Source organism: Chelonoidis abingdonii, chromosome 2 (genome assembly GCF_003597395.2).
Source record: "Chelonoidis abingdonii isolate Lonesome George chromosome 2, CheloAbing_2.0, whole genome shotgun sequence".
NCBI classification, from domain to species: Eukaryota; Metazoa; Chordata; order Testudines; family Testudinidae; genus Chelonoidis; species Chelonoidis abingdonii.
The window spans coordinates 93368612-93391400 of record NC_133770.1 but is presented as its reverse complement, the minus strand read 5'-3'; the positions used below and the strand labels follow the sequence as shown (position 1 = coordinate 93391400).

Sequence of the window (22789 nt, the reverse complement as noted above, 5' to 3'; positions counted from 1 at the left end):
AGTGGAAAAAACTAGAAGCAGAACCTGAGAGGAAAACTTGAAACTGCTAAATGGAATTTTACTAATATTAGATGTGTTTTGTCATGACAGATACTACTGTCCATTTTCTACAAATGTATGCATGGCATTACTTTGCAGAAATGTGAGAAAAATAACTAATATTTGTTTGAAATATAGATTACAAAGGTGTAGAATCCTAAGGGCTCTACCTATGAAACTTACTATTGCTTTCTTCAAGATAATTTCCTATCATTTCAATGTAATTTTATGCACCAGCAACATATTTTCCATGCTATACATAGATTGAATTTAAAGGATATAGGCATTGTCTGGTGGCTAAAGTGGGGTTTGAGCCACAATTTCCAAGACACTTTTTAATCTCAGCTACTGATATTACATATTGCCTCCAAAAGGTTGGTTTTCAGAGGTAGTGACCATCTGCAGCCGTCATTTGAATCAATGCACAGCACTTCTTCAAAATCAGACCCTTAACCTCTTTCTTCATATGTTTACTCATCTGCAAAGAGACGATGCCTACTTAACAGGGATGTTGTGAGACTTAATTTTGTAAAGTGCTGTGTGATGTTTTCATGAAAGGCTCTATAGAAGTGCAAAGTATACTTAGTATTAAAACATAATTAATTTACAAAGGAAAGCTAGGACAGAATCCGGGGAAGGATAGCTCAGTGGTTTTGAGCATTGGCCTGCTACACCCAGGGTTGTGAGTTCAATCCTTAAGGAGGCCATTTAGAGATCTGGGACAAAAATCTGTGGGGGGATTGGTCCTGCTTTGAGCAGGGGGTTGCACTAGATGACCTCCTGAGGTCCCTTCTAACCCTGATATTCTATGATAGCTCAACATATTAAAGTTCACTATGTGAAAAGGAAAAATACTATACAATGTATCTTCAGCCTGGAAACAAACCCAACCAGCTTTGGTGAAGCAAAATTATTTTTAAAGTGCAACACTAGCAGTACAGATGGGGGTGTTCCCTAGATGTTTTCAGGTGACATAGAACTAAAGATATAGTGAATTTTAGGAAACAATAAATTATTTCAAACAAAAAGTGTTGGTTGCTTTTGTTCTAGATTTTAAAGTCTACATTTCCAAATAAAATGGAGAACCCCAAGGACATCCAAGTCCAAACACTATATTAACTAAAGCCAAGTAATGATGCAGACACCCAGTTAGCTACACTAAGGGAAAAAGCTCAACTCATAAAAAATAGAGTGAAATTAATCCCAAATGGTGAGAACTGCCCTAATATGCTCTAAAATTGGTTACAGGAAAGCAACAGCACCATGGACATTAATCATATAGTATGAACAGGGTCACATCCAGCAACTTTACCTAAATCTCATGGCACTGTTTGCATGCAGTACAGCCACCACATCGCAACTGTCAGCCAACCATAGAAAGATGGCACAAAGCCAGAGCAGGTAAAAACCTACATGCTCACCCAGTCACTGAAGATTAGCAGTGGGGCAAAAGCTACATACAAGCGATGAGGCCTCAGCAGGCCTCTCAAGAACTGGACATTAATTTTAATTCACACAAACACACACACACACATGACAGCAATGAGATGAATGCGGCACTGTAAGAAACTGAGATAAATGCAGCACTGCTATGCACATTTGACTGCTTTACCCACTAATCCAGAGTGGCTCTGTTTTTAATTTTTCTGAAAGGACAACTGTAGGCAATTGTTCCTTTGCCCCAAGAACCCTCTCATGGGGGCACTAAAGGGATCTGTTTTTACACTGTTCCTGTTCAATTGTTTTGAGACTGGTAAAAGGGGAAAGTGAGGAAAGATGAGCTGAGATGTAATTTCTATGACACCCAGCAGTATGCCGCTATCATATTGTACCAGGCTAGTGTTGTGTAATGAATAACTCGGAGTCATTATGAGCTTGGTGCTTGGATGGGGGCTATGACTTAGCCTAGATTAGATGCAACTAATGTTGGTGGGTTGGAGGAAGCAGCTGGAATAGATGACAATCTATCAACAACCATAAGTGAGAGAGTGTGACAGCCATTTGTAACTGGTGCACAATTTGGGTACCTTATTAGATCCCAAGTAGTTGCCCATTGATGCCCAGATAGTAGCCATGGACACGATCACCTTCTTTTATTTGCACTTAATGAACAGGATGGGACTTTTTTTTCCTTTCGGAGACAGATCTTGCCACAGTTATCTATTGCTTTGTCTTCAAGATTACCATATTGTAATCAGTTACATTTTGAGACCACTTGAAAACTAAAGCTAGTGTAAAATGAAGTGTCCCACTTACTAAGTGGAATTTCAGATCGGTACTCTGGGACAAGCACTAACATCAATACATTTCTGTTTGAGAAATCAAGGTGCTGGTTTTAACTTATAAACCCTAAATAGTCTGGGAGGTGGTCATCTGAATTACAGCCTCACACCCTGGGCTATACTGCCCCAAATGACATCATCTGATTCACTTGAGTTTGAGCCTGTCAATAGAAATGAAAAGGAGCTGTTGGCTTGGATTTCTACATGAGGGATGTTCCACTTTGGAATCTGCTCTAAAACTTGTCTCAAAATAACCCACATTTGTAAAATTTTTCAGTCAGACAGCCAGGTTCATCTACTTCCCAGGATTTGGGGAGTGGGGTGAGCTGAATCTTGGAGTGGCTTGATTACCATTGCTTACAGTGAAATGGTCTTATTGTTTGATGTTTTATTTGTCAAGGAGGCAAGGCAGCCTCTTCCAATATAATTGTGAGTTATGTCCAAGGGATGCACACCCTTATATGTTTTAAAAATCTAAGTAAATATCTAGAATAGAAAAGAATTCAATGAATAAATAAATGAATCCGCCTCCCTGGAACTACTTTTAACATGCCAAATCTCCGAAGAGTTTTAAGAGGGAGCTTTTTAAAAATCTACCTGCCACAAGAATGTTTTCTTCTTTGTTCCAAAATTACTCTGTTCTGAGATGCACAATATGCAAACTGGTTTTGCATCACTGAAACGCTTAAATTCCTAAGGAGACAGGGTGGTCTTGGTGTGTTGCAACCCTCAAACACATGCCAATGAAATCTTTCTACCACACCATCATGTATTATACATACACATTATTCCACCCAGCACTTATAGAGAAACCAAAGGAAAGAACAGCTTTTAAGACTAAATCTCTACTTATAGACGAGGAATTGCAAACATGAAGCTTCATGAGATCTGAAACATCTGGGATTATAAAGATTTTATTACCATGAAATAATATATGTCTACACTGACAATCTCAGTTTCAAACCCCAATCTCTATAATTAGATAGGGTAAAGGTTACAAGGAGAATACCCCTTGAGGTCTGTTCTAAACTAGATGTCTTAGTAATATACAAAGCAGCTGGGACAGCTTCCATAATCTTTGCAATGCAATCCTCATCCAGATCCACACATGGTTTCACTCTCAATGTATAGGATTAAAAAATAAACCTTTGCTTAGAGAGGAAAATTTCTTTGAACAATTCCTAAGACATCAGGTAAATGTCTTTAAGAGTTCTTCTGAGAAGCTTTATTCAGACTCTTAGGAAATTTGTGAAAGTATAGGTGCTTAGAACTTTTTCCAAAATCTCAAAGTAAGTTCCACATTTTAATATTTCCTCTTCACCTGGACGTTATTTCTAATAACCACTTTTACAATGAGGGAAAAATTAGAATCTTTGTCTTTGCAAACTGAGATTCTACAGTCTCCCTAGATTCTACTACGGTTTCTCTCTAATTTCTAAACTACCTTCAAGTTTATCAATTTTTCCATCTGCTCATTGTTTCAGATAATGTCTTCTTTACCTTCTGTATAAACATGCATAAAGTAACAAAGCAAGGAAACTACTTCTTCGCTTACAGTAGAGGCCTTTCTATGTCCCTTATTTCTTCATGACTGCAAGCAAGCTTTAGCTCCATTGTCCCTTACTGTCACTAATATGGCCGTAGTACATGAATTTTCATTTGATCAGATAGCCTCTAGAAAAGAGTCCATCAATCCAATACAAGGCCCATTACTGGATAGTCAGGTTTTTTCCCCCTTGGCCCCTTGTTTCTTGGAAACATAAAGGCTACACCCAAAAGATAACCAAAAGAACAGGTTTCACGAAACCTCCATATTCAAAGCAGTAGAAGAGGGGGAAATGACTGGCAGAGCAAAGATCAAAGAGGCATTGGCAAAGGCCGAAAGCATAGCATCTGGTATAATATTTGTTTAAAAGTTGATCACAATTTTCTTTTCATTTATGGCCTTTTTTGTGAACTCTTTTCTGGCTGACCAAATTCTAACCCTGTTCCAACAAACCAATCTACAAAAAGCGGAACCCTGCTTTTAGAAAAAAGTTATTAATGGAAGCACATTGTAAAAAAGAAACAACACCCAAGAATAAATATTCTCTACATCAAGGTCACGGATTTAACACACTTCTATTAAAATTTCACATTCACAGTTGGCAAGGGCAAAGCTCGACTCCAGAAGTGTTTTTATAATATTCTGAGAAATTTGTAGACCTCACCCTTCATGAGTAATACCAACAAGATTTGTTCCAAATAATTTCCAAGTAAAGAGACTTTGTTATGGTTTCTGTATATCATATTCACGTAGGAAGATGTGTCAAAGGTTAACTGCTTGGTTTTCCTGCATGTCACCTTTAGTCAGTACTTCATTTCTGCTGGGGCTTGTCAGGGCCGAGCCCCAGCACCTCTAGTCATGGCAGTTCGTAGCCCGGGCACCCCTAGGCATCAGTTATGAAAGTAAACAAATTGCCTGATCCCCAGCACCTCTTTCATTACAAATTAAGCACTGCTTTTAGTCCTTTGAAAAATGACTAGTGGATTTTGAGTGCTTCAGTTTTTGGTTGCCCAACTTAAGGCACCTAAAAGGTTCTGATTTTCAGAGCCAGCCCCCCATACTCCTAAATGTACATACTCAAAATCACTTTTGGAACAAAAAAAAAATGAGAACACACACACACACACACAGAGTTAGTTCTGTTTTCTCCAAACAGGAACGTTTATTTCTGTCACACAGGCCAGTTCTGGTAGGTGCTTATTTTCCACAGAAGTTAATGGGAATTGTAGGTATCTGGAATTTCCTAGAATCAGCGTTTGGTAGTTATTGATGTAAGGCAAGAGTCTTCATCAAGGAATGCATCAGAAATATAATTATTCTGATAAGACATGGACCCACCCATTACAAAACAAACAGTTATTGAGTGCCGATTAATTCTGCAACTAATGTTACTGATGGCCTCTTAAGGGCCTCCTAGTGGCTGGGTGTAGTACCTCACTCCTTTCTCACCTCTAGTTCCCCCTGCAGGCTGATCTTGGTAGCTTCTTAGTGGCTTGATGCTTTGGCCAAGTCACAAAGTCCAAATGAACCCCTTCCAGGGTATTAAAGAATCCAGGATTCTGGATCTCCCTAGGGTCTTCAGCCCAGCTCTGGGCCTTTTAAATTCAGCCCTTTGGTAGGGTGCCCAAATAAGCCCTGTCCCTTTTGGGGTTTATGCCACTTTATCTATGATAGTAGGGGAGTGTGGGCCCACCCAATACTCCAGGTTCCAACCCAGGAACCCTATAAACAGCAGCCATGTATGGATCAACTTCAATCCTCTGATGCTATTTCCATAGGACTCTTCCTACTGGGCCCCTTTAGCTCCAGACCTATCTCAGGGCCAACAGCCTCAGGTTCTTCTTCCTCTGCAGTCTCAATGTAAACTCAGTCAGCCCTACATTCTGACTACTTTTCAGGCTCCTTTGAACAGCAGGGCCGGCTCCAGGGGTTTTGCCGCCCCAAGCAGAAAAAAAAAAAAAAAAAAAAAGCCGCGATCGCGATCTGCAGCAATTCAGCAGGAGGTCCTTCGCTCTGAGTGGGAGTGAGGGACCCTCCGCCGAATTGCCGCCGAATCCCTGAAACTGCCGCCCCACTCCCAAGTTGCTGCCCCAAGCACCTGCTTGACAAGCTGGTGCCTGGAGCTGGCCCTGTTGAACAGCCAGGAACTGATTTGCTAACACTCTGCAGCTCCATTTGTATGAATCTGCTGGGCTCTGATTGGCTGTTCCTAGCCCTTGGAGGACCAGGTCTCTCTAGCTTCCAAGATGACTGACCTCATGAGGTTTCTCTAGGCAGGCCTGGAGAACCCACTTTTGCTACTCTTTTCCTCCCAGCAGGGGCCACAAAGGTCTGATACACCCTATCACCGTGCCCCACAATTAAAACTTAAATTATGTGGAAGACTATTTGCTGCTAATGACTATTTGCTGCTATTTGCTTTAGAAGGCAAAGTCATTCTGTGTTTGGAAACAGTCATGCAAGTTGAAATGCTGATCATGAGTTCCTAGATCTCTTTTGATAATTATTCTTAGACAAATTCCTCATGACATACCTACCACCAATATCTTGTTCATCCAAACCCTTTCTAGTATGTTTAAAGATAAGTAGGTCAAATACCTCCTAAATTAGTATTTTGTTGATACCTGTGCTAACAGAAAGCATAAAAGTAGAGAATATAGGATGTCAGAGATTCCCTAGTTCATTCCTATGAAAACAGATCACTATTATTTATCACTATACATTTTGGAGAAGGAAAAAGAATTCAATACTATTTTCTACTACAATTTTTTCCAGGATCATCTAAAAAAACTTACCAGTCACACATCTTGTGTTACACATCTAAATGGCATTTTGGGTCACAATGTATTAACTTTTTCTGCCTGAATTAATGTTCAATTTGTGTATAGAGCACCTAACTACTATGATTGGCACACTAGAAATAAATACTGTTAGAACAGATACGATTGTCTGATAGTATTGGTAATTTATTTTTAAAAGCTCTAATGTCCTTTACTTCAGAGTATAATTTATTTTTCCATAGCACCTTTCATGCAGAATTCTCAAAGTTGTTTATAAAGCAATGAGATGAACACTAGCAGGAAAGAGTCTGTGTAGACAAGTAGACACAACAATTAATGCGCACAGCACCTTGGACATCTGAACCTGCTTTATGAAATGTAGGCCAGGATGACATAGTCAAAAAGTTATCTTTATTTACGCCCTGCCCACAAACTTCTGGGCATTAATGTATATCAGGGGTCGGCAATCTTTCAGAAGTGCTGTGCCGAGTCTTCATTTATTCACTCTAATTTAAGGTTTCACGTGCCAGTAATACATTTTAACGTTTTTAGAAGGTCTTTTTCTATAAGTCTATAATATGTAACTAAACTATTGTTGTATGTAAAGTAAATAAGGTTTTTAAAATGTTTAAGAAGTTTCATTTAAAATTAAATTAAAATGCAGAGCCCCCCAGACCTGTGGCAGGACCCAGAAAGCGTGAGCGCCACTGAAAATCAGCTCGCGTGCCGCCGTCGGCACCCGTGCCATAGGTTGCCTACCCCTGATGTGTATGTTACTTCCAAAGGAGAGTACCACCAACACTTCAACATTCCCATAGTACTGCACTGTATTACATATCAGCCTAAGTTTTCATTTGGGACTTCAGCCTATGAATACCTGACCCTGAGATAAGAGTGCCAGTTAGTACTAACTGTGATGATGTTTTTTGAGATGTTAGCACATGTCCACCATAAACCAGACAGACCGTCAACCCATTTCTCCTAGGAAATGCTATTAAATCACTAGTAACAGCAACATTAATAAGCAGCTGAATTTGGATAAAATGACAGCTATTATTTCAACCATTCAAAGAAAGAGGTTACAAAAATCTGAAGGCGTGATACAATCTTGGTGCTTTAACAGTACAGTACAGATTTTTTTTAAAAAAGAACAATCAATAAGCAAACAGTTTTCCATTCATAAGGTTTTATTCCTCAAACCTCTTTGGTATCACTAGAAAGATTTCAAAAGGGGTATTGTATACTATCCATAGGACAGAGATGGATTCTACCCAGTGGATTGAAAAAAGGGATATGATTGGTAGAAACCCAGATGAAATCACTTAACAGACTGATGTCAAGCAATTCAGTAGGAAGTCTCCATTATGGCTGGACCCAGGGGATATGAACAAGCCAGGCTAGTGAAAGCCAAGCATGAAACAAATCTGGTGTGCTGTGTCTTACGTGAATGTGGAACCAAGTATATACCTAAAGTAGGTGTTGCTGTGCTGCTCTACGAATCATATCTATCAATAAAAAAAGAATCTTAAGAAATGTTCCATTTACATGTGGGCAATACTAAAGCACTTGCAACGTAAGTCTTAGATTTCTTGTATATTTGGTTTGGTTTTTAAATGTATCTTAGGATTTTATATTGCTGCCCTTCACCATACTATCTATATGCCTTCCATATAAAATAAATAGCAAAGTGAAATGAAGTGCCCAGTTGACTGCATGGAGTCTCTCTGGCACACCTTTTTGCAAAACTGTTTTAGATAGGGTTGGGGGAGGGGTGTTTTTACCTTTATTAATTTACTTTTACTCTTTTGGTAATTGATTATTTATTTCAGAGGCTTTTGTGGGGGAGGTTGTTTTATTTTTTGTTTAGTTGGGATTTTTTGAAAATATACTGCAAAGAGGAACCTGCCAAGGTAGAGAAAGGAAAGGAGAGAAAGTACAGCCCCCCAACACCCTCCTGGACCCAAACTGTGCAGGGGAGAACCCACACACACTCTGGGGGCACTAGGACCCAGGTGGTCTCTCTCCTCACCACCAAGTGGGCTTGGGGAAAAGCTGCATAGAGGAGTCAGGCAGAGACCCCAGCTGGTAGGGGCAGAAACAGCCAGAGCAGGGACCTTGGGAGTCCCTTGGAGAACTTGCTACAGTTTGAACTCAGTTTTCTCTGCTCTGTGATAATTGGCTGTTTGCTCCAACCCTACCCATTCATCACCATCTCTTTACCTCAGAATCACTCCTCCAGCCATCTTCTCCCTCCCAGTTCCCCTCACTCTCCCTTCTCTTTAGCTTATCCCCTCCTAACTAAACCCACAAAATACGTAAATCAATCAATCAAGGAACTCACATGCTGTTTGTTGCCATCAGATTGTTCACTCTGCTTATGTGTTCTACTTCTTTCCTCAGCCTTTGTCTATCCTGTCCCTTTACAGTAAGCTCTTTAGGGCAGAGATTCTTTTTGTTCTGTGTTTGATGAATGCACAGTGGGATCCTGGGCCTGACTAGGGCTCCCAGGCACTATAATATATAATAATGAATGTATTGATCACCCTCTTGCCAGTCTATCCACATGGAAATATCTCAGCCTGCAAGCAAGCAAATGCTTGTTAATTGCTAAAATAAGAGAAAGAGGGAGAATGGAAATAGATTATAAAATAAAGCAGTGGATATAGTTTATTCCAAAATACATGGAATTCTTCCCAATACATTCAAAAGTGAATTCTACTGTATATCTAAATTGAAAGGTAGAGTTATAAAATTAGTAGCTTATCTAAGGAAAAGAACATCTGGTACAAATTATACAGAACTCGAGAAGCCAATGACTTACAATGAATCCTTTACTTATACTTTCAAAACAAAAATGTTAAGTACTGGGATGTGCCAAATTATGTACACACGTACATGGAAAGGAACTTCTAATAGTCAATTAACATAGAGGACAGAGTGACTTTCACTGCAGAGTTGCTCTCTGAATTAGCAGCTCTCTAATAAAAAAAAATGATAAACCAAACGCCGGCTGGCTTTATATCACTGGATAATATATTATGACCTTATGTAATAATGAAGAAGTGTTGTTTTTATTTTAAAGTATTTTGCTTAATTTATAAATCTGCCAAATCAGACAGTGAATCTAAAACAGATATTTTCTGTGTGTAGATTCTCCTGCAGAATTCTCAATGCTTTCAACTCCCATGAAGAAAGGGTAGTTACAAATTAAGGTGCTCAGTACCTCCCAGATGTTCCTTAAACCTTAATGCTACAAACATTTATGCATGTGCTTAACTTTAAGAACTATGGATGAAAGCCTGATTTCACTGAAGGTTAATGGAAGTTTCATCATTGACTTCAGGGAGTTTGTCTACACTGCAATAAAAATCCATAGCACCGAGACTCAGGTCAGCTGGGTCCCCCCACGTCTGACCTTGCAGGGTCTCAGAGTCCAGACATCTACACTGCAGTTTTATCAACCCGCAGCCCAAGCACCGCGGGCTCAAGTCAGATGACCTGGGACAACTGTGGGTCTTTTACAGCAGTGTACACATACCCAGTGAGGCCAGGATACAATCCTATGAGTAATGCCATTCACTTCAGTGGGGCTATTCATGTGTTTGCAGAATCAGGGTGTTAGATATCAGGATCTAGGTGTTAGTTCAGTATAAAAATCAAGATTAAAATAAACAGATGATCAGTATCTCACACGGGTGTCTAGCACATAATGTTATCTCCAAAACCAGTCTTTTTTTTTCAATACTCATATTATATTGTATAAATATAGGATAAATGTACTCTCCAGCTCAGCAACTCCTTTAAAAGATTTTATGCAAACAAATCCTAGCAGTAACATACCACCAATAATTTCATTTACTTACATGAACAAACAAACCCTATTTCTATTTCACTTTAATGAAATGATGAAAATATCACTGCACAGATGCTGCCAGATCAAGACAGACTAATTTCAGTTAAACACTGAAGTCCACAGGCTAAATTCCAATTCTTGTTACACCCACCGAGGCAACTTCATTTGAAATTTTTTCACTTCTGCCTTATACTACACAACCTGAGAATTTTCCAAAGATTTCCAATGCGGACTTAACACCACATAATTACAAGTGAACTGAAAATACTGCAGTTCCTAATATAGTATCTGGAGGTAAGATCAAGTCTCATCCACTGTGAAATTAAAAAAAAAGTGCACTGGAAACATTGTCTAAAATTAGCAATTAAAGAAAGAGCAGTAAGCTAATTAGAAGCTCAACATTCTCTACTAAATATAACTATTTTCAGGACCTCTTTTTTCTTAATGATACAAAGTCTTTTTCCCCCTATTTTGAGCTGTTTTCCAGGCCATCTGACCTAACAGTATTTTTAGTAGAAGCTTAAAAAAATGTACCACAACATTTGGAAATAGGTGTTTTCTCATATCACTGCACAAGGACACAAGAACTTATTTCTTGCTTCCTTGAATACCTGCCTTTGAAGAGTATCAGAGGGGTAGCCATGTTAGTCTGGATCTGTAAAAGTAGCAGAGAGTCCTGTGGCACCTTATAGACTAACAGACATATTGGAGCATATACAGGTTTTTGTATATTGCCATTCCTAATATCTGATTTGTGTCCATTTATCCTTTTCTGTAGGGACTGTCCAGTTTGGCCTATGTACATACCAGAGGGGCACTGCTGGCATATGATGGCATATATTACATTGGTGGACGTGCAGGTGAATGAACCGGCGATGGTGTGGCTGCTCTGGTTAGGTCCTGTGATGGTGTTACTGGTGTAGATATGTGGACAGAGCTGGCATCGAGGTTTGTTGCATGGATTGGTTCCTGAGTTAGAGTTTCTATGGTGTGGTGTGCAGTTACTGGAGAGAATATGCTTCAGGTTGGCAGATTGTCTGTGGGCAAGGACTGGCCTGCCACCCAAGGCCTGTGAAAGTGAGGGATCATTGTACAGGATGGGTTGTAGATCCCTGATGATGTGTTGGAGGGGTTTTACCTGGGGACTGTATGTGATGGTCAGTGGAGTCCTGTTGGTTTCTTTCTTCGGTCTGTCTTGCAGTAGGAAGCTTCTGGGTACACGTCTGGCTCTGTTGATCTGTTTCCTTATTTCCTCTTGTGGGTATTGTAGTTTTGAGAATGTTTGGTGAAGATTTTGTGGGTGTTGGTCTCTGTCTGAGGGGTTGGAGCAGATGCGGTTGTACCTCAGTGTTTGGCTGTAGACAATGGATCATGTGGTGTGCCCGGGATGGAAGCTGGAGGCATGAAGGTAGGCATAGCGGTTGGTAGGTTTTTGGTATAGGATGGTGTTAATGTGACCATCACTTATTTGCACCGTGGTGTCTAGGAAGTGGACCTCCCATGTAGCCAATCGTCTAACTAGACTTAAATATTTGCACCTTGGCTGCAGCATTTTCTGATAATAGCACAATACAACTTTGCTTGAGATTCCCTCTCAGGTGATATTCCACAGCTGCTTTTCTTCGGTTGTTTTTTCTTTGACTGTTCTCTCTGTCACTACTTCATGGCTTGAGCATATGTTTTACTAGGCAACAATGCTGTATTATTCTATGCCATGGGAGGGGCGATTTTTCTTCACTGTACACAGATCCGTTGGAATATTTCCAATTGTACCTCCATGGGAGGGCTCTCTATGGCCTATCCAAGATACCACTTATAATTAACAGTAGTCATGCTAGGACATATTCTCAAGTCACTATCTATTGACAAAATTTCGAGGCAGTTGAATGTCTCACTATTCTAATAACCAGCAAGACATCGCCTCAGGATGATCCAATTATAGCACATATACTCCACTTTAGGGCCCTGATTTTTTAAGCAGATAGCCAGTAGTGAATACATCCAAATTCTCACACTAAAGAGCAAATCAGTGACATGACCTCAGTTGTTAATGTCGATGTTGAGACATGGCTAGCTACAAATAAGACGATACTGCAAGAATAGCTACATTTGATATTAGCACTGCAGCTCTCACTGCGCTTCAAGAAGTACAAGCGTGCCTTGGAAGAGGTTGTCTGACGTTGGTTCTGGAATCTGACATGTATGCAGCTCAGACTTTCACCCTATTAGGTTTTTTTCTCTTGTTATTAAATGCACCTCCTAGTAATACAATCCAGTCATCTTTTAAAAGGTAGAAGTGCAAGGTTTGTAAGATATAATATCTGTGAGAACTGCTTAGAGCCTTTCCTAGACTCAGATCCCTCACTGTGTTTGTAGACGTGCTGAAGTATGCTTCACTCAAATATGTTTTAAGCAAAAAAACTATTAAGAGACATAAATATGGTACAAACTTATATACCAAATTACTATAGATACGTTTCATGCCACTTTTATATTTACAATAATGGAGGCATAGGATAATAGCTGAGTATACAGTTTTGTACTTAATGCTGACATTAAAAACATCATGATACAGATTTCAGTATATACAATGGTGCGTGGGTGTAGCTCTCATCCATCTTCAATAGGGGCAAAACAAAAAGAGAGAAGAACAAAGAGTAGGTGAGGGAAACATAATTGTTTACAATAATACGCTTTACAGCTGACCTAAAATCTTTTATAAGGACTATATAGTTTTTTCACTATAAATTAAACGCTCTAATGAGTCTATTCTGGTCGAGGTTCTAGTAGTATCGTACTTTTCCGGCATATAAGTAGTCTATCATGGGCAATTCTGTAATATGGAGCAGATGGAAAAGGTATTGGAGTGAGTGGAGGTCTGATGAAAATGTGTGCGAGGGCTGTCGATAGAGGGGTCGGGAAAGTGTGGCGGGTGTGTGAAAAAGATTATCTACTATAGAGTTGTGGGGCTTGACGTGTTTTTTCATTCGAAGGATCTGATTGCTGTGAGACGTTATTTGTGATATAGACATCAGTACGTTTTCATCGAAGTTAAGCATAGTGATGTTTTGAAAAGCCTTGTCGGAAGTCTTCCTGTGTTGTTTCATGCGTAGTATAACATCGTGATCACACTTTATATGACCAGTAGTCCATAACTGGATAACATTTATGAACTAGATTTACATTGATAGGCTCAGATTCATTTAAAAAAATAGTTGGTAATCACATGGGGGGTGGGCAGTTGGAACGAGCGTGTGTATTACCTAGGTGTATTGTTAGTTAGCGGACGTGTTGTCGTGTGAATGGCGTGGTGCCGGCGGGATTATTAGCAAACATCCCTGGAAACACTCTATGAGCACTTCTAGTTCAGCAGCGAGGTTACTGACGTTTCATAAATAAGCAAATGATATTGCATTGCAGGGTGGAGGTGTGCGCGGGATCTCTGTACTGCTATGGTAGATAACGACTCACAGTAAACGCAGCGTGACTCTCCACAAGATGCTATGTGTGAGGTGAGAGAGGAAGATTAGATCTCAGTAGCGGGAGGAGGGTGGCGGACGAGTGGGATGGCACCGAGTCGATACCCGCAAACATATCATGGTAGAGAGAGCCATTTTTTGATAATCAGAGAGCTCCACTTTCGTTAGAGGTAATCTTTTGATTCTCGATATGTACATTAGTTGGTATAGGTACTTCTGTTATTCATATTGTGGAGTCGCCCTTTCTCGGAGGGAAAGTGTTAATGACTGAATTTGAATGGATGAAAGTTTGTATAGTAGTAAGCATCTTTCAGCTCTACTGTTGTTACCAATTGTAAAGTTTAGAATCTGCCTGTGGGTGTTTCTGGCAGTGTTCACGTTTTTCACCATGACTTCTGCCATCTTTCCAAGCATTGTTAGGCTGTTTACTTTCAGGATCACTATCAAATTTGCATCTGAGCATGGCTTATTGCTGATCTCGTGTTCAACCATGAACTCTTTAAGCGTTTTATTGCTTGCTCGTTCCTATAGGCATGTTGGTTTATCTGGGAATTAGCAAATAGGCACTTCGAGCATGTTATCTGTAGCACAACTCTGATTCACTGAGAGTAGAGACAGTTTAAGCCATTGGTTTAGCATCGTAGGTGCACTGCAAAATCTAGTGAATATTCTCTTTATTGCATTCTGATAATTTGGGATAGATTAGCCATGCAACATAGTAGCACCATATTAGTATTCTACGCACTCTTTGTTATTCTGTGAAATCAGTTAGAGATGGGCGTGGGATGGTAATACAGGTGGATGACTTAATTTTTTGTTATAATTGCTTGGCTTATATAGCACATAATCTGAGAATTTGTAAATATTTTGGAACAATAGCTCATGTTCTTGGTATTCATAATTCCTAAGTTTTTGCACTTTGCGCTGCTCAAGCGTACTCCCCTTGAGAGGCTGTATTACAGCAGAAAAAACTATGCCAAACCATTCTCCTGAAAGAGTGGTAGATACTTCATCTAAGCTTCAAGCAATGTAGAATTTGTTTGTGGGCAGTTTATATCCATTTGTTCTTGTACAACCACTGGCCCTTAACTTACATAGCACATCTCTTTCGATAAACATCTGATTTTGTGTCATATCTCTCTTTAAGCAATCTTGTTTTTCAAACGAATTCGTATATCCACCAGAGTAATATACCGCTCCTCAGCTTGTTTGATTAGGCTACACCGTAGCCCTCAAGAGGTGTCCTTAAGTCTCTTTGTAATTAGTTTGTTCCACTTGTACTTCATTCAACTCTATATCTAAACACATCCCCATTATAGACTGTGTGCGATGTATGTTACCTTTAATCCAGTTGAATACTGTCCATCCTTGGGATGTTAAACTGGAAATGTTGAGCTCAGAATGCACACTACTGTTATTCTCTAGCATAGGATCGGCTGCGACCATCCATCTGAGAGGCTACTTATAGCTTGATCATACATATTTGAGAAGTGTTGTGTGTGGGTATATAAGAGGCACTAGAGCATCACAGCATTTTGTGCTGTGAACAATACATCCTGGTGCGGATACCTGTTCCTGGAACGCCGCTAATCGCTTTATATAACTGTTCTCCCTCATTCCGTGACACGTGAGAAAGTACTCTGATCGTTCTGTCATTAGCAAGTGGCAAAGGGTTAGACACCTCAGTGGAGCTGAATTAGCTCTTTTCACAGTTCTATCCACTGACTTCAATAGATATTGACAGCGTATCCATTAGTCATCAAGGCTGACAACACTCCTCCGTTCACTTTCTGATGATAAGTCACTCCAATGACATGGCTATACTTTCACTGTTGTTGCGCATTGTATATGCTGCTAATGCGAGCCCTTCAGTCACCATTTGCTCAATAGGTTGTATGAGATAGTGATGAAGTTTTCACTTATGCTGCGATGAATGCGTACGCAATGCTGTGTGACTAAATTTTTAATCCTGTTTAAGTTTGGACTTCAGAGTCAGTAGACGTTTCCGAGAGCGCAATAGGCTAGTCACTTTCTACAAGGAAATCAGGTGTGGTGGCTGCAGGAGTAGCTTGGGAAGTGACTTGCGCGATAAGGCGAACTTGAGACGTTCATTGGTTTTGTGTTTTATATGCACCCAACATTTGTTGACTGTAGGGTAATTGGAAAATCTTATTATCGGTAAATGTTAATATAGTGAAGGAATCCCTGAGTCGCACTATTCTAGTGAGAGTTACGCTCTAATTGTTTGCGGTGAGGGATCGCTGTTGATTGTCCCTCAATGACCTGAGGTAATATTTGATTTTTCAAGTTGGGACTTGTCCCAGTAATTATGCTGACCTAGGAGTCAGTTTGACCAGGTCTCTATACCCATAAGGCTTGTGGATTCTTTGGTAAGGAAGTTACGGACACTGACTAGGCATTAAACGTTTTGTTCCGTACGCGCCTCTGCATGGTTTTGTTTTCTTTTTGATTTGATCTGTTTCCCAGTTGGTATGTTCGTGTAGTTGGAGTTGTTTGACTGAGACTGATGTGCAGTATTCTTAATGTGTATTCACTTCAGAGGGATCTTGAGGGAACAGATGGCCATTCGTAATGATTTTTTGTGTATTCGAGAGTTGTCTGGTGTGCCTCCTTTTGGTAGTCAGACTTGTTAATTTATCGCTAATTACCACACCATTATATCGGACGCCTCTTACCTTGAATTATGATGATCTTAATTGTGGTTTTCAGACTTGTAGGAATCGCTATATGTTGTCGTTATATTGGTAAACGTTTAGTTTTATGAGGCAATCAGTAGAACGTGATTTATTTCCACCCATTCTTCCTGTGAATCAGTCTCTCTGGAAGCTTCTATGCTCTCTCTGACTGTATAGTCCGAGTGGCGACTGTACAATTTTGTACCCCTTGAAGAAGGGGTCCCCATATGATGGCGCTCCTGTCTTACTTTTCTAGGTTCGTAGATTGGTGATAAGGATTAACTTTTAGATGCTTCATATGTGTCCTAGTCCCTCAGTGGTGTTGATCCTGAGCAAAAGCTATCCTCTTTTGGATTGGCACGCTACCTTATCGAGATCTTTATGCCGCGTGGGCTATTGATAAGTTAAGATCAAAAAATTAGCTTCACATCGGTATTTCATCATTCATTTCTGTTGCTGTATTAAAACAAAAAGTTTCGCATTTCGATTAGACAGGGGACCACCACTAAGGCCCAGTAAAAATATTCCTTTGGCCGTCTTAAATATTGTATATAATATGCGTCGAGTCTCAATGAGCTCGTACCTGAAGAGGCTAACAGTGTTACAATTATTCTGAAGCTCGTTGCTATTTTATATGTGTACCCGTGGTTTAGCACTTAGTGCGTTGACTCCTGTTATATCCTCTCTTTATTTTTGTAGGTCTCGCAGATGTATTCTTACACCAGCCCCCTTGGAAATCTCGGGTTTAGAAGTTCTTATGTTTAGTGGTGGCGGGAGGTTCTGGCGAATTCGTATTTATATAATTAATATGTGCATCTATCCTTCGCTTCCTCGGAGAATTACTCTGAGTTTTGCAAGTGCACTTTCCGCGGCCTGTCTGTTCCTATGGATCATCAGTCCCTGGCTGAGACGCCCATAGGCTCGGCAAACATGGAGCCCGGTTCAGTATCCTCATTAAATATATACTCTTCAATTCGTGATGTATTATTTTTATTTTCCTATCATGATTTGGCACTCCACGTCTGTTTGTTGTACTTGGATGCCGCAGGCACAATGAGTATATTCACTGACTCGGCATACTAAAATATGCTCCAGCGTCATGATACACTCACGCATAGTGAATCAATTCACGTGCCTTGCAGTTAATAGAGCAGTAGCTGGGGTACGTGTTCCGATTACTTAGCTATTCACTGCATTATAATTTTGCATAATTTCTCCGTTTATACCTTTGTCCCCTCGTGGAAGATAAACCTGGGTCAACAGATGATGATGAACTCGCGTATTATATCTCTGCGTTCCATCCCATACGATGTAATTCAGATTGTTCCGCTGCCATGCTCATGCTCAAAGTGCCCTCCTGGTCTTTGGATATAGACCCATTTTCGTGCATAGACAGAAAAGCGAATACATTTGGGCATTTTCGCGAACTCACGTTAGGGTACTGATGTGCATTATGCTATTGACTCTTTCACCTTCTTGGTTTTCTAACTAAAAATGTACAAGGCGTCCGTACAAATGCTCCCTTTTTTGAATAAGGAGGCCACAGTTTGTAGTGTAGATTAATACCAGTGAATGTGCTCAGAACCCAAGCAATCTATACCGCTAGCCTCATCTATAGTCGAGCTATTCATGGGGCTTATCCCCATTATAGGACTAGCAAGTCAACCTAGCAACATCCAGTATCGCTCCTCCCCTCCCCAACCTTCCTGGGCTCAGTTCAAACTGGTCTCTGCGGCAGTGTCCTCCCGCCTGTTAACCCCCATCTTGTGTCATTTGAAGATTTAGTGTAAAGGGATGACATGCTAGTGATTAGTTAGAAATTCTAGGGGACTTTGTTAGTAGATTCAATAAGTGATTGCGGTGGGAGGACAGTCCGTCCACCTGTGTTCATGTGGTTCTATGAACAACCCGGTTCACCCAGATCCAGGCACGAATCTAGCACATCGAATCTTTTCTATCTCTTAACACAGAGAAAAGGGTAGGGTGGCGTTGTAAGCTCTCCCGCCTCAGTTGCTTCTCACTCACTATATGCCAAGAACGTGCCGTAGATGCTTATTTGAGCTCTCCAGTATACATCATCTCCATATCTGACCTATGTGGTAGATTCTCACCAAGGAATCATCTTCCCCCTCGTATGATATTGAAGCAGCATTAATCAGGGCATGGGGTTTTGTCTCAGACGGATGGTGGAGCAGTCCTCACTCTAAGCACCCGTTCTTACCTACCGCCGGGAGCTCGAGTGTGTGCAGTCAAGGAAGTGACTAGTACTGGACTCAACTTCCGAAATGGTCTATGTTTAGAGAATTGGCCAGTCATAACCAAGCCGACAATCAGGATACACATAAGGGTGGAACATCTGATTAGAATAGAGTCACAAGACAAATAGACCAGTGTTGGTATTATTCTGTTTCCTCTTTTAACTGGTTCATGTGAACGTTAGTGGGGGGGAGTGAGGGAAGACAGAGCCATGTTTCCTATCTCTGTATCACCCGAACCGTTCAGAAAGGAACGTCTCGTAGTCTTGAACCTAATGCAGTGACTTATGTTGGCTGAAGCTCTTATGTTTCTATGGTTAAGTGTCAGGAAATCTTATCTATTTATCGTATTACATGACCTGCGCGGACTGTGGTTGATAATGAGCTAGGTATCCTACGTATGCTAGTACCCCTTCTCGGCGGTCTGCTACCTTATATGGAACAGGGTACTCGATTTTAGAGTTCGCTGGACATTTCCCTGCTGTCCTTATGACGTCGTGAGTACACGCGAAGTAGTAGCACTGTTTGCGATAGTGTTCCTGAGCAAAGTTTTTTTTTTCTTATTCCAAACGTCTAGTTTGGCAGCATTTCTATGGATGCTGTATCTGTATATTAACAGTGGGAAGATACCTGATTTTACCGAAACAGAATTTTTGATCTTCAACGCCAGGTTCCTGGATGAAAACAATCCTGAGATCCTAAGAGTGTAAGTTCTAAGTACTAGCTCCGGTCTTCTTCAGATTTGCTCACATTATTGTGTAAGCTGCCATTATTACGAGTGTGGTCATCTAAATCTCAAGTGTAATTGTCCTAGTTCAATCTTTGTTGCTATGGTATGGAACAGTATAAGAAACGCAATTTTTACAATGCTTTTTTTATGATGTTGAGCGACTAGCCTCTCTGCCAAAGTATCACCGCTATACACCTCAATGTAGTCATGAATACAGTAGCCTTGCGTCCCTTTTTTTTACTGGCATAAACTCCTGGTTGTCACAAGCAGAACATGAGATAATAGATGGTACAAAATACTTCGCACCGGGGCTCGCATATTTTGCCATGGTGTTTTAACCTTTAGATATGAAGGTGAGTAGTGATGTAAAACCACGATCTGAGAACTCAGAACAACCGAGACGTTCATCGAAGGGTGATTATATCGTTGTCTTGACCATTTGATTCCTCAGTCTGGCGGTACTTTGAAGATGATTTGAAATTGGGAAAGAGCCCATACGCTTTAAAGTGAGGAAGGAGCCTAAGATAGATGGAATGACCCTTGATTGTTGGGAGTTACTCGGCCCACAGGAAAGGCGCACAAATACGTCAGTATATTCCATAGTCATCCCAACACCTAGAGGCGATGTTATATTTCCTTAAACATGCTTTGCCTACGTTAATTGTACGATTTAAGTACATAATCGGTTCCAACTTAAAGTATATGGCTTTGCTACCTTCCTACTATTAGTCTATGGGGTGTGTTATGGTATGCCATAGGATGTTTAAGTTCAAAGACAAGTTTAACAGAGGAGATGTTTTTATAGTTCGATTGTATAAATTCAACTACAAATATAGAACGAAGTCCTTTCTGATTCATGTTACAGTTTTGAAATAACTATGTATTTTTTGTCAAGTAATATATGGGGTCTAGGTCCTCTGTGGCTAGATGTATAATGTGGTTAAGTATGACAGTGGGTATAACTCAGACAGATATGGGAATGAGGATCGAGATCATTCAACATTCGAATCTTACACGACATTCTTCACTTTTATATTGCTGTAGTTTTTTAGACGTCATGGTTTCGTGGAACAGGTATGATAATAAATTACCAATGGCAAACTGCGAGTCGGACATTTAGATGGTACAAAAAAAGATCTCAGGGCCAGTTCACAAGTATATACTGCCATACAAGAAAGCAACTCGTTAATAATCGTTGCTAGTGGGGGGTTGGTGAACGGCTGATTGGAGATAGTGTTCTCAACCGCGGGTGATCACTGAAGGGATCTAGCACTTTTCTGCTGGTGCTGTGTGCTGATGTGTATGTTGTTGTAGATATCTATAGTCGAAATGCCTCTTACTCTGTGTTAATGAATAAACTCGCCTAAAGTAAGATAGAACATGCCAAACGAGATTACATTCCTTTGTCCGATCACATACAGCTGTATGATTTTTCTCTCTCAGTCTCTAATACTTTCTCTCATCAACGCTTATCCCATCTATTGGGACTCTTACACCAGATTCTATGCCTCGACCTGATTACCCAACAGCTATTCACTCATGGTTCTGTCGAGTGGTGAAAGGTGATGAATCTGCCTTTATCCAGTTTCTATCCATTGTTACTTGAACATTGCATTATATGTTCGATGATTTCGACCGCCCAATCGGTGCCAGTGGCACTGATGGACGAGTGAAGCCATATTAAGGATCACCAGTACTTGCACAACACCATAGAAACTCTAGCTCAGGAACCAATCAATGCAACAAAACCGATGCCAACTCTGCGCCAGATATATACCCCAGCGTACCACTTCAACAAGCTAACCGATCAGCATATCATCATGTTCATCACCTGCATGTCCACCATATGGCTAGATCATACGCGCATCAATATGAGCCAGCGCAATGGCCCCTCTGCTGGATGTAGATGTTGCGCAAGACTGGCAAGTCCCTACGAGAAAAAGGATTAAAATGGTACACAATCAGATATTAGGAATGACAATATACAAAAACCTGTTAGGAGATTACTTCAATCCTCCCTGGCCACACGAATAGCAGACCTTAAGGTGGCCATTCGCCTGCTAGCAAACAAAACTTCTAGGACCAGACTTCAAAGAGAAACTGCTGCTTCAGTTCATCGCAGAATTTGACTCCATTCACTCAAGGGATTATTAAACGAAGACTGTGAATTTGGCTGCCAACTAACAAAGCAGGTTTTCTGACTCTTTCCTTGTATTTTTCACACCTCAACTGCTAGAAGAGGGCCTCATCCTCCCTGATTGAACTAACCTCATTATCTCTAGCCTGCTTCTGGCTTGCACATATATATACCTGCCCCTGGAAATTTCCACTACATGTATCCGATGAAGTGGGTATTCACCCACAAAAGCTCATGCTCCAATCTCTCTGTTAGTCTATAAGGTGCCATAGGACTCTTTGCTGCCTTTGAAAAGAGAGTTACTCACCTTTTGCAGTAACTGAGGTTCTTCAAGATGCATGTCCCTATTGTTGCTCCACTTTAGGCAATTTTGAGAATTTGGTCAAGGCCCCAAGATGCCTCCGACCCCGCTGAACCACGTGCTGGAACAACCTGAGCATTTCCATCAGTTGTATTTCCTATTTCCTAATTCAAATAAAGAAGGCAGTTGGAGGCCCATTCTAGACCAAACAGCCCTCAACAAGTTCATGAAAATACAATGATCCTAGGTGCAGGGACACAAATACACCTAAAGTGGAGCACCCATAGGGATACTACTTGAAGAAGAGAGGGTTACTTATCTTGTGCTGTAACTGAGGTTCTTCAAGATGTGTCCCCCTATGCGTGCTCCACTTTAGGTGTATTTCCGTCCCTGGGCCTAGGATCAGAGATTTTTATTAGCAGTGCCCATTTGGGCTGCACATGCGCTTTCCCGTCCTGTGCCACGTGGGGCACCCACAGGGATACTACTCGAAGAAAAATAAGAAGTATTTCCATAACTTGTTTTTGTTTGTTTTTTTCCTGTAGCAAGCATAACCATTTCAATACAAAGAAAGCTCTGGTCAAATGGAGATTTTAAATAAGTGTGAGACAGAAAACAGTGCCTGTGTAAAACTCAGAGAACACAGCAAGAAGATTAGATAAAAATGTATTAGTAACAAAATTAAAATGGT

At 40.5% G+C, this 22789-nt stretch overlaps 1 protein-coding gene across 6 annotated transcripts in view; it reads right to left on the bottom strand.

The window, feature by feature from the left end:
• The window catches only part of BBS9 (Bardet-Biedl syndrome 9), a 498766-nt gene that overhangs the window by 227636 nt on the left and 248341 nt on the right, over positions 1 to 22789 (bottom strand). The window lies entirely within an intron of this gene.